The 13590-nt window shown below is 39.1% G+C and overlaps 1 long non-coding RNA gene across 2 annotated transcripts in view; it reads right to left on the reverse strand.

Moving 5' to 3' along the window:
* LOC116089099 overlaps nt 1-5436 on the reverse strand; it is a 12127-nt gene extending 6691 nt beyond the window's left edge. Inside the window, exons 1-3 of one of the 2 annotated variants that reach the window (XR_004118151.1) lie at nt 5125-5436; nt 4685-4861; nt 4234-4406 (exon numbers count right to left, since the gene is read on the reverse strand). This is a non-coding gene — a long non-coding RNA (uncharacterized LOC116089099). Of the gene's footprint in view, nt 1-4233; nt 4407-4684; nt 4862-5124 lie in introns of those variants that run through there. The other variant, XR_004118152.1, reaches the window with a different exon arrangement.
* Nucleotides 5437-13590: the final 8154 nt, after the last annotated feature.

The raw sequence follows: 13590 nt of genomic DNA on the forward strand, positions 1-13590 counted from the left end.
TTCCTTCTTCTTGAGTTCCTTGTGGAATGTGGGTTGTTCTTCCTGTATTCCAGACTTCTGCACTAATGGAAATTGAAGAAGATCCCAGAAGATGGAAAGATCTCCCATGCTCATGGATTGGCAGGATCAATATAGTAAAAATGTCCATCTTTCCGAAGGCAATCTACAGATTCAATGCAATCCCCATCAAAATTCCAACTCAACACTTCACAGACTTAGAAAGAGCAATTTTCAAATCCATCTGGAACAACAAAAGACCCAGGATAGCCAAAACTATTTTCAACAATAAAGGAACCTCTGGTGGAATCACAATCCTGGATCTTAAGCTGTACTACAGAGCAATTGTGATAAAAACTGCATGGTATTGGTACAGTGTCAGGCAGGTAGATCAATGGAACAGAATTGAAGACCCAGAAATGCACCCATGCAACTATGCTCACCTAATCTTTGACAAAGGAGCTAAAACCATCCAGTGGACAAAAGACAGCACTTTCAACAGATGGTGCTGGCTCAACTGGCGGTTAACATGTAGAAAAATGCAAATTGATCCATTCCTTTCTCCTCGTACAAAGCTCAAGTCCAAGTGGATCAGGGACCTCCATATCAAAGCAGATACATTGAAACCAATAGAAGAAAAAGTGGGGAAGAGCCTCAAGCACATAGGCATGGGGGAAATTTTCCTGAAGAGACCAGAACACCAATAGCTTCTGCTCTAAGATCAAGAATTGACAAATGGGACCTCATAAAGTTGCAAAGCTTCTGTAAGGCAAAAGACACTGTCAATCGGACAAAACGGCAACCAACAAGTTGGGAAAAGATCTTTACCAACCTTATATCTGAAAGAAGGCTAATATCCAATGTATACAAAGAACTCAAGAAGTTAGACTCCAGAGAACCAAATAACCCTATTAAAAAATGGTGTACAGAGCTAAACAAAGAATTCTCAATTGATGAACACTGAGAAGCACCTAAAGAAATGTTCAACATCCTTAGTCATCAGGTAATTGCAAATCAAAACAACTCTGAGATTCCACCTCATACCAGTCAGAATGGCTAGGATAAAAAACTCTGGTGATAGCAGATGCTGGAGATGTTGTGGAGAAAGAGGAACATTAGTTCACTTCTGGTGGGATTGCAAACTGGTACAACCACTCTGGAAATCATTTTGGCGGTTCCTCTGTAAATTGGACATAGTTCTACCAGAGGACCCAGCTATACCATCCCTGGGCATATACCTAAAAGATACTGCAACATGTAATAAGGACACATGCTCCACCATGTTCATAGCAGTCTTATTTATAATAGCCCGAACCTGCAAACAACCTAGATGTCCCTCAACAGAGGAGTGGATACAGAAATTGTGGTACATCTACACAATGGAGCGCTACTCTGTTACCACCCAGTGGTAACCATAGGGAAGTGTTATTCTGGAATATGGAGTCAGGAGAAAGTAAGCTAGCCATAATTAATCTTACCCACATGGGAGGCACCAAAAATTAGACAGCATTCAGGAGGTATGGTCACCCAGCCATCTTGCATTCTTAATGAATTCTTTGTTACAAACCAACATGTAGAATAGGTGAGGCAAAACCCCTCCCCCAAGTTCATCAGCATATAGGCCCAATCATCAGCTTCTTTGGTCTCTGTAGAGGCAGAACTTCCGATGTAACTGGAACCAGGAGCAAGGCATGGCAAATAGCAGGAGGTGGGCAGAGAGATGTAGTTATGAGAGGCAGGCAGGGTCTGAAGAATCAGTCCTCAAGCCAGGAGGGTTACAATTCTTTCCTTTTTATTAGAAAATAGCAGGTTAATGGCATAATCAAACGGCACAATCTTGTACAGAAAGTCTTATGGTGATTGAAGGTTATAATCTGTAGAATATACTACTGAACAGCATCTTACCTGTCATCAAGGTAACGTGCAGCTAGTTTGATTCTACAAACTGGGCTTATTATGTGTTTATTCAAAAAACACAGCCATTTGGCACATGCCTCTGTCTTAGGTTGACAGCATCAGCCACCTAGCCTCAGAAACAGATTATTATGTGCACCTCATTCGTGCCTATAATGTCAAGACATGCCTTTATCACCTGCAAAGTCCAGGAACTAGTAAGTCACTCTGGAGTCCACTTTTCTTGAAGTCCATGTGAAGCAGCACTGGTGTGCTGATGGGCAGCCAGGCATAGACACCTAGTTGAGTTGTGAAGTCGTAGCTCTTTGCCTTCAATAGTCCTTTAATTCAGTTGTCAATAAATAACTTTCTATGTTAGAAACTCCGAGATTGAGCTTGGAAGGAAGGCTCCGGGACTGAGCCTGTTTTTTAGGTAAGGAGGGCTCCGGGACTGAGCCTGTGTTTTGATTGTCTTTGTACTCCGAGAATGAGTCTGCTTTATATAAAAACTTAAAAGATTAAAAATAACAATAACTAGAATATGTTTCAGGCACTTTAGTTGCAAGTTAGCAATGCTTAGGTCCAAGGCTTGGCCTCTGGGTATAGAGGGAAGCCAATGTTGACTCTTAGAAAAAGGTGGAGTCCATTTCAGCCAAAGCAAACTTTGCTGGCCAGTAAAAATATTCAGCCAATATTCTTGGCACAAAAACATGTCTATAAAAGATTTTGTGTCTGTATCCACTTGGTAAATACATGTATAAGGCCGCCATTGAGTATCAACACCAAAGGAGCTCCTTCCCCAGATCAAGGTGGGGTTAAGAAAAACAAGGTGGTAAGTGGAGCGACACACCATTTCATTATGGATTTTTTTAAGACAAGGGAAAGGCAACATGTCTTTAAACATGAGCAAAAAGCAAAGCATGCCTTAAAAGAGGCAAAAAAAATGAAATATTATTTAACATAATCAAAAAAGCAAAATATGCCTTTTAACACAAGCGAAAAACAAGACGCTTTTAGCACAAGCAAAAAACAAGAGCCAAAGACACTCCCGGGGTGGAGTGCATATTCCCACTTCTTTTAATATAAAATTATAAAATTCTCAAAGTACGAGTAAATGTTGTCTTTGAGAATTTTATATTTTTATATTAAAAGGAGGGGGAATATGCACTCCACCCCGGGAGCGTCTTTGGCTCTTGTTTTTTGCTTGTGTTAAAAGCATCTATTAAAAACAATAAATTTATCAGATTCTTAGGGAAATGGATGGATCTGGAGAATATCATCCTGAGTGAGGTATCCCAATCACAAAAGAACACAGTATACACTCTCTGATAAGTGCTTATTAGCCCAGAAGCTTCGAATACAGGAAGAACAACCCACAAACTACAAGAAACTCAAGAAGAAGGAAGACCAAAAGGTGGACATTGCATTCCTTCTTAAAAGGGGGAACCAAATACCCATGGAAGGAGTTGCAGAGATTAACTATGGAGTAGAGACTGAAGGAAGGGCAAGCCAGCCTAAATATAACTACCTACTGGGAGGTTCTGACAGTACCTGACTAATACAGATGTATTAGCCATCTATTGAACTGAGTACAGGGTCCCCAGTGAAGGAGTTAGAGAAAGGACCTATGGAGCTGAGGGGTTTGCAGCCCCATAGGATGAACAACAATATGAACTAGCTAGTACCCTCAGAGCTCCCAGGGTCTCAACCACTAACCAAGGACTGCACATGGTGGGTCTTATTGTTCTGGCAGCATGTGTATAGTAGAGGATTGCAAATTCAATCATCAATAGGACGAGAGGACCTCGGCCCTGTGAAGGTTCTGTGCCCCAGTGTAGGGAAATGCCAGGGCCAAAAAGTGGGAGAGGGTGGGGTGGCAGGCATAGGGAGGGGGAGGCAACAGGGGTTTGTTTTTGTTGTTTTTGTTTGTTTGTTTGTTTTTCAGAGGGGAAACTGGGAAAGGAGAAATTTACATGTAAATAAAGAAAATGTCTAATAAAAAAAAAAGAAGGAATAACTCTATGACCAGCTTTTGTAGGTGCTAAGGATCCAAACTTAGGTTTTCATGTTTGTACACAAGGCAATTTAACAACTGAGCCATCCCGCTAGTCCTTAAATCATCTGTTGTCTTCTCTGTATTCTCTGATTTAACTTCTGTCATCCTTGGAAACAAAAGGACACTACATTGTTATTTATTAACTAAAGGCAACCATATTTTATGGAACATTGAAAACAATGCTATTATGTTCAAGAGTATCATTAATATAATAAAAATAGTCAATGCTCCCCAGGACCATTTCTAAAACATATCAGAAAAATATGAAAACTTTTTAAACCCATGTGAGTAAAAGCTTTAGATTTATATATTTGGGCTGGAATTTAAACCAAGTAGATTGTACAAATATGAATTATCATCAGCAGAGAATACAATAGTGATGTTTACCATCTATTTTTAAAGTGATGAGTTGCAATCCAAGCTAACTCTCTTCTATTATTGGGTTGGCCCATTCATGGATCTATAATAATAAATAATGAAAAGATATAATTTTAACCTATTTCAGTTAAGTAGCAACCATAATAATCACAACTATTTTGACATCAAATTTTGTATAGTATTAAAACTTTAGACAGAAATTATTTCTATCAGATATAGTATTTAATTAAAGCAATATTATTAAGACTCTTTCCTTAATGATAAGTCAAGTCTCAGAAATATTATTATAATTTTGGAATTTTTGAAACTTCCAGAAATTGCCCAAATTTCATATGATATTAATTTTCAGACAAAACTTACCATTTCTGTATGCACACATCAATCTGCGTGTAGAGCCCTGCTGTGCTGAATCTGTGTGTGCACACCTATCATTGCACGCATGAACAACGTTGTGGTGTCCATTCTCACCTTTCATGTCTATGTGGGATTATGGATGTAAACTCTCAAGTCTCCAGGCTTGAATGTTGATCCTGCAAGCTAGAGATTAATTTCTATAACATTTTTAAAAAGCAAAGTAGACTCATCCTTTCTACTCCATTATTCTTCCCTCATTTAAAACTTTGACAGTAGTTTATGTTAGATTTTACTTTACAGGCTTTTTAAAACAACTTTATTAATTAGTCCTTTTTTACAAACAAGTCTGCACCCCCCCCCCCCGACCTCACTGCATCTCATACCTCTTCCGCACCCCATGCCATCTCCAAGAGTATGTCCCTAGCCCTACCCCTACCCCACCATACCTGCCCACTCCCTGGGATCTCAAGTCTCTCGAGGATTAGGAACATCTTCTCTCACTGAGGCCAAAGCAGGCAGTCCTTTCTGTATATGTGACTGGGACCTCATATCAGCGGGTGTATGTTGACTGGTTGGTGACTCAGTATCTGAGAGATCTCTGGGTTCCAAGTCAGTTGAGACTACTGGTCTTCCCATGGGGTCACCCTCCTCCTCAGCTTCTTCAAGCTTTTTCCCAATTCAACCACAGGGATCCCCATCTTCTTTCCACTGTTTGGGTGCTAGTATCTGCATCTGACTCTTTCAATTGCTTGTTGGGCCTCTCAGAGGGCAGCCATCTTAGGCTCCTGTCTACAATCATGTAGGGCAGAGGTCTGTTCAGGAAACCTAGGTCCAGTCGAGTGATAGGTCTGAACCCCGGTGATCCAGTTGGTAATATCTCTGCCTATAAGAGAAGGAAGGTGTTCGACCATAACTCCTGAGTCCTTGGCTACTGTTTCAGTACCAACCTGTCACTGCTGCCCTCGCAGGAGATGTGTGCTCTTTCAGGTAGACAATGCCCCAAGCTCCCAGCATTCTAGCTGGACCCTACTCCCACAGCCAGGTATGGCCTGCCCCACAGACAGATAGCCATGCCTCACACAATATAAGTGCATCCCCTCTTCTCTCTCTTGCCTTCTTCCTCTCTTCTGCTCTTTGTTCTCTTGCCTTCTTCCTCTCTTCTGCTCTTTGTTCTCTTGCCTTCTTCCTCTCTCTTACCTACTTGCTATCTTGCTTCCTTTCTTTCCTTTCTCTCTCTGTCTCCTTCTCTTCTCCTCTCCTTCCTCTCCTTTCTTTCTCTCTACATGACCAGCCTATTTTCTCTTTCCTATAATAAAATATCTTACTTATGCATTGCCTCCTTTTAACTAACTAATGCGCCGAGCAGCTCCAGGCCTCAAAAACAGAGCCTCAGGCATCAGCAGAGGAAAGCCTCAGCCATCAGCTTCAGAGAGAGAGACTCAGGTATCAGTGGCAGAGCCCCAAGCCTCAGCAGACAGAGAGGCCCACACAAACACACCACACAACATCAGTAACAGAGTCAGACCCTGGGTCCTCTCCTTGAACTGGATCCCAATTTGGGCCTGTCACTGGACCTTTTTTCTCTCAGGCTCTTCTCCATTTTTGTCCCTGCAGTTCCTTCAGACAGGAGCAGTTATGGATCACAGCTTTTCACTATGGGATTGCAACTCCATTCCTCTCCTTGATATTCTTTTGCTCTACCGGAGGTGGACTCTACAAGCGGCTCCCCCTCTCCACTATAGAGCACTTCATTCAAGATCTTTCTCTTTGAGTCTTGAGAGTCTCTTACCTCCCAGGTCTCTGGTAGATTCTAAAGGGTCCCTCACATCCTACCTCCCAAAGTTGCCTTTTTACATTCTTCCTGCTGGGTCTCAGAGTTTCACTCCTCTCCCCCCCCCCAATACCTGATCATCTTCCTACCTTCCTCTTCCTGTCTCTTCTCCCACTGAGGTCCCTCCCTAGCTCTGCCCTCCATAATTGCTTTCTTCTCCCTCCCAAGTGGGATTAAAGCATCCTCATTAGGCCCATTCAGCTTGTTAATCTTTTTGAGTTCTGTTGATTGTGTCCTGGAAATTCAGTACTTTTTTGGCTAATATCCACTTATTAGTGAGCATATATCATACATGTCTTTTTTGGTCTAAGTTACCTCACTCAGGATTATATTATTACATTATCCCCTTTCACAACCCCCCTCCTGGAAACTCCCCTATCCTACCTTCCATCCCCCTGCTTCTATGAGGATTATATTTTCTAGTTCCACCCATTTGCTTGAAAAACTCAGGTTGTCCTCCTTCTTAATATCTGAGTAGTGTTTCATTGTTTAAATGAACCACATTTTCGGTATCCATTTTTCTGTCATGGGACGTGTATGTTGGTTGCAGTTTCTGATTATCGCAAAAAAAGCTGCTTTGAACATAGTGGAACATGTACTCCTGTGGCTTGGTGGGGCATCTTTTGGGTGTATTCCTAAAAGTGGTATTACTGGGTCTTCAGGTAGATCTATTTCCAATTTTCTGAGGAACCTCTGGTTTGATTTCCAGAGTGGTTGTACCAGTTTGCAATCCCACAAGCAATGGAGGAGTGTTCCCTTTCTCCACATCCTAGCCAACATGTGCTGTTGCTTGGATTTTTTATTTTAGCCATTCTGATTGGTGTAAGGTGAAATCTCAGAGTCATTTTGATTTGCATTTCCCTGATGACTAAGGACGTTGAGTATTTCTTTAAGTACATCTCAGTCCTTCTAGATTCCTCTGTAGTCAATTTTCTGTTTGGTTCAATACTTTATTTTTTGATTGGGTTGTTTGGTTTTTTTTTTACTGGTTAACTCCTTGAGTTCTTTATATATTTTGGATATTAGCCTTCTATGTGGAGTTAGTGAAGATTTTTTTTCCCCAATTTGTAGATTGCAGGTTTGTCCTATTGACAGTGTCCTTTGCTTTATAGAAGGTGTCCACTTTCATGAGGTCTTTTTTTTCTTTCTTCTTTTTTATTTCTTTATTACACACCATATTTTATTCTCCGTGCCACCTGTCCACCCTTCTACTGTTCCACATCCCATACCTCCTTCCCACCTTCATGTCTCTATGAGAATGTTCCCATCCTCCAAACCCCACCCCACCTGGCCTCTAAACTCCCTGGGTCCCCCAGTATCTTGAGGGTTAGGCGCATCATCTCTGATTGAACACAGATGTGGCAGTCCTCTGCTATTGGGGGCCTTATTTCAGCTAGCATAAGCTGCCTGTTTGGTGGTCCTGTGTTTGAGAGATCTCAGGGGTCCAGATTAATTGTGACAGCTCCTCCTCAGCTTCTTTCAGCCTTTCTCTAATTCAACCACAGGGACAGCAGCTTCTGTGCATTGGTTGGATGTAAATATCTGCATCTGACTCTTTCAGCTGCTTGTTGGGTCTTCTGGAGTGTGGTGATTGTATGTCCATGTTTGTGAGTGCTCCATAGCCTCAGTAATAATGTCAAGCCTTGGGACCTTCCCTTGAGCTGGATCCCAATTTGGGCCTGTTGCTGGACCTTCTTTTCCTCAGACTCCTCTCCATTTCTATCCCTGTAGTTTTTTTCCAAACAGGAACAATTATGGGTCAGAGTTGTGACTGTGGGATAGCAACCCCTCCCTCATTTGATGCCCTGTCTTCCTGTTGGAGATGGGCTCTGTAAGTTCTCTCTCCCTACTGTTGAGCATTTCGTATATGGTCCCTCACTTTGAGTCCTAAGAGTCTCTCAACTCCCAGGTCTCTGGTACATTCTGGATGATTTCTCCAACCTCCTACCTCCTGAGGTTCCCTGTTTAAATTCTTGTTGCTGGCCCTCAGGGCATTAGTCCTTTTCCCTCACCCAAAACAAGATCAGGTTCCCCTCTCCCTACTCACCCCTGTCTACTTTCCCTCCCAGGTCCCTCCCTCCTTCCCCAGTTGTGATTTCTGTCTTCTTCTTCCCAAGTGGGTCTGAGGAGTCCTCACATGGGCCCTTCAGCTTGTTGGCCTTGGGTCTGAATTACCTCACTCAGGATGATATTTTCTAGTTCCATTCATTTTCCTGCAAAACTCAGGATGTCCTAGTTCTTAAGAGCTGAATAGTATTCTAATGTGTAAATGAAACACATTCATTTCAGTATCCATTCTTCTGTTGTGGGACATCTAATTGTTTCCAGCTTTTGGCTATCACAAATAAAGCCACTATGACCATAATGAAACACATGCTCCTCTGGCTTGGTGGGGCATAATGTGGTATATTCAAAAAAGTGGTATAGCTGGGTCTTCAAGTAGATCTATTTCCAGTTTTCTGAGGAACCTCTAGATTGATTTCCAGAGTGGCTTTACCAGTTTGCAATCAGACCAGCAATGAAGGAGTGTTCCTCCTTCTCCACACTCTAGCCAACATGTATTGTCACCTGAGGTTTTGATCTTAGCCATTCTGATTGATGAAAGGTGGAATTTCAGAGTCATTTTGATTTGCATTTCTCTGATCACTAAGGACTTGAACATTTATTGAGGTGCTTCTCAGCCATTGAGATTCCTGTTTTGAATTCTTGGTTTAGTTCTATACCCGATTTTTAATTGGTTTGTTTATTTTTTGGTGGTTAGCTTGTTGAGTTAGATATTAGCCCTCTATCAGATGTGGGGTTAATGAAGAATTTTTCCCAATCTGTAAGTTACCAATTTGTCTTACTATTTCCTTTGCCTTACAGAAGCTTTCCAGCTTCATGGGTTCCATTTTCAATTCTTGGTATTAGAGCATGACCTATTGGAGATCTGTTTAGGAAGTTTCCCCCTGTGCCATTTAGTTCAAGGTCCCTTTTCATTTTCTCTTTTTTTTTTTTTTTTTTTAAGTTTTTTGAGACAGGGTTTCTCTGTGAAGTCCTGACTGTGCTAGAACTCAGGCTGGCCTTGAACTCAGAAATCCACTTGTCTCTGCCTCCCAAGTGGTAGGATTAAAGATGTGGACTACCACTGTCCAACTAACTTTCTCTTTTTTTTAGATTCAGTGTATCTGGTTTCATGTTGAGGACCTTGATCAACTTGGACTTGAGCTTTGTGCAAGGTGACAAATATGGGTCTGTTTTAATTTTTCTACAGAGAGCAAGTTAGACTAGCAACATTTATTGAAGATGCTTTCTTTTATTCCATTGTATATTTTTGGCTTCTTTGTCAGAGATCAAGTGTCCTTAAGTGTGTGGTTTGATTTCTGAGTCTTCAATTCTATTCCATTGATCAACATGTTTGGCTCTGTACCAATATCATGCAGTTTTTATAACTATTGCTCTATAGTATCACTTGAGGTCAGGGATGATGATTCTCCCAGATATTCTTTTATTGTTAAGGTTTTTGTTTGTTTGTTTGTTTGTTTTTGTTTTTTTGTTTTTTTTTTGTTTTTTGTTTTTTTGGCTCTTTGAGGATCTTTGCCTTTCCAGATGAATTTGAGAATTGCTTTTTCCATGTCTTTGAAGAATTGTGTTGGGATTTTGACTGGAATTGCACTGAATTTGTAAATTGCATAGGATAGCATAGCGATTTTTACTATATTAATTCTGTCAATCCATGAACATGGAGATCTCTCCATTTTCTGAGATCTTTGATTTCTTTCTTGAGAGACTTAAAGTTATTAAAGTTACAGGTTTTTCACTTGTTTGGTTAGATGTATCCCAAGGTATTTTATATAACTTGTGGATATTATGAAAGGAGTTGTTTCCCTAATTTCATTCTCAGCCTGTGTACCACTTGTATAAAGGAAGGTTACTGATTTATTTGAGTTAATTTTATGTCTGGCCACTTTGCTGAAGTTGTTTATCAGCTGGAGAAGTTCTCTTGTAGAATATTTGGGTTTGCTTATATATACTATTATATCATCTACAAACAGTGATACTTTTATTTCTTCTTTGCTACTTGGAAGTCCTTTTTCCACACTTTTAATCTAAGATAGTGTCTGTCTTTGTTATTGAGTTGTGTTTCTTGTATGCAGCAAATATTTTTTTGCATATCCAGTCTGTTAGATTATGTCTTTTTATTGGTGAGTTGAGTCCATTAATATTGACAGATACTAAAGAGAGATGACTGTTGGTTCCTGATCTGTTTGCCTTTGTATGTCACTTTATGTGTTTGTGGCTCTTTCCTTTTGAATTTGTTGTAAGATTCTTAATATCTTGTCATTTCTTTGGTGCAGGTTCCTTTTGTGTGTTGGAGTTTTCCTTCTAGGATCTTCTGTAGGGTTGGATTGTTAGATTGATACTGTTTAAATTTGGTTTTGTTCTGGAATATTATAGTTTCTCCATCTATGTTTATTGAGAGTTTTACTGGGTATAGTAGCCTATACTTGCATTTGTGTTCTCTTATAGTCTGCGTGACTTCTGAGTGGGCCCTTCTGGCTTTCATAATCTCTGTTTATAGTGTATCTTGTTTATTGTCTATTTATTTATTTATATATTTATCAGATTTATTATTGTAGAAATATAATTATTTAAATATGTGTAAGACATAACATTGTCATATATTTACAAGATGCCATTTCCTTAAGAGTTAGTAAATATTTGAAGACTCAGGAGCATGTCTTTGCATATGAAATTATCATTGGGGTAAATACCAATTTGTGAAAAATCCTTCAAGAAGTTGTATGGCTGAGTCCTTTAAGAATCATGAACACAGACTGCCTGACACTTAGGTATCAGAAGCCTGAATGGAATGCACAGTCCTCATAAATACTATCATGCACTGAGTACTTTAAAACCACAAGGAATATGTCATTTGATCAAACTCTTACATTGACCTCTTAGTTACAGCTAATGTAACTCTTTATAGAACCACATTAATTGTTTAAAGAACAAAATCATGATAGTCATTCATTTGTCACTCAGTACAAATAATATATAAGTTAAAATTCAAGAGGAGATTCTTCTTATATGACTTCAAATTTTATCTTGGTTGTGTTATTAGACCTCAAAAGAAAAATACTTAAAGGTTTCTTTGTTTGTTTATTTATTTACATATTAATAATACCTCACCTAAAATTTAATGATAAACATCCAAAAATGAAAAGAACAAAATTGCCTCAGTAAGTAAACAAGTTCTGAAGATATAATATTGCAGTTATAGATGTGACATGAACAGTATTTGCCTTAAGGGTATGATATTGTCTCCAAAAATTAAATAGTTTTGGTGCTAGAGAAAAGGCTCAGTATATAGTGTGTATAGGGCTTACAAGGCAAGTATGAGGACTAAAGTTTACCTCAGTGAAGTTTTATATGGTGGCTAATCCTTGTAAATCTAGTCATGGAGTAGCAGAAACCAGAATTTCTGGGGCTTTCTGCCAAGAGAGTTTAGCCTAACCATTAAGCCCCAGATTTCAGCAAGAGACCCTGATCACAAAACAAGGTATATAATACCTGGGGCAGGATGGATGAGGTTGGCCTTTGTCCTTTATGGATACATTCATATGCCATATGCCCATGCACACACTCCCAGATATGTGCAGCTAGACTACCTTCCTTTGCAATGTTTTCAGTGTACTAAGGTATACTTTAGATGTCAGATTTACAAAGATAATTGCCTATACTCTCTAGTAGCTAACTTTTTCGTTGGTTAAGTCTGCATTTTATAAGGAAAGTAGATATCTATCTCAGAGAAGCTGCGCTAAACAGAAAAACTTGAGGTCTTCTCTGTGAGACTGAGAAGGAATCTCAAAATTGTTCACAAAAATTATGTACATATGTCCCAATAAGGGAATACATCATGCAAAATGGGCCAAAGAGAATATGATCATGACATACTGCAGGGTATAAGATCAATCATGAAGGATGAACTATCACATTTAGTCAGAAATCAGTATATTAAGTGGTGCATATGCCATGTGAATGAGATTATTCTTCATAACACATACACACACGAATTTTAGGATATCATTGAAAAGTTTATGTTTAAGCATATGAGTATTGTAGTTAAAATCATAGTACTTGCTCAGAGTTATAAGATGGTTTTAGTCTGGTCGTGCATTTGAATCATAGCATTTGCTAAGTAGATTTTACATGGTCTCATTAATTGGAAAAGCTTTAGATTGATAGCAAATTTCTTTCCTTGCCTCCATTCAAGGATATTCCACCTCATCTCCACAGTTCCCTAAACAATGATGAATTTCTTATAGATGTTGCACCTATACTGAAGTATCACCATCATAACCCATAAATGTTGCTTCTTTAGGATTTGGACAAATATAAAATGGCCTGTATCCATCATTGTAATGTCATGAAGATTTCACAGTCTGAAATAGTCTCTTTTAGGGCCAAAGGGATGGGTCAGCAACTAGGATCACTCATTCTTGTAGAGGACCCATTTCCATCACTAATATCCACATAGTTGCAACCTTACATAACTCCAGTTCTAGGAGATCCCTTGCCTTTTCTGACTTCTGAAGACACCCAGTATTCACACAGTACACAGATGTACACAGAAAATGAAATTCTCATACACATAAGTGTTAAATATTGATTCATACATATAATTATTAAATATTTTTGTCTTTCATTTTTTTTATTTCTCTTCAAATCCTGATAGTGGTAATTTGACTATCTTTTTAGCTTTAATTTTTCTAGAATAACATGTAGTTGAAATCACAATGTAGTCTTTGCGTATTGAATCATTTCTTGTAGAAATAAAAATTAAAATATCAGTAGATGCATGAAAACATCCATGAGCTACATTTCCATTGAAGCAATTACTGTTGGTGACAATGACTGAAAAACAAAGCAAAAGCTCCAGAAGATGTTATATGTAAATAGAGGTCAGAAAGAACACTTAAAGTAATGAGGTGTGAAGGAAGAAAGTATAAACAAATTCCATTTCTTTTTTTTTTATATTAGATATTTTCTTTATTTACATGTAAATTTCTCCATTCCCAGTTTCCCCTCCAAAAAACAA

Source organism: Mastomys coucha, unplaced genomic scaffold (genome assembly GCF_008632895.1).
Source record: "Mastomys coucha isolate ucsf_1 unplaced genomic scaffold, UCSF_Mcou_1 pScaffold14, whole genome shotgun sequence".
In the NCBI taxonomy this organism is placed as follows: Eukaryota; Metazoa; Chordata; class Mammalia; order Rodentia; family Muridae; genus Mastomys; species Mastomys coucha.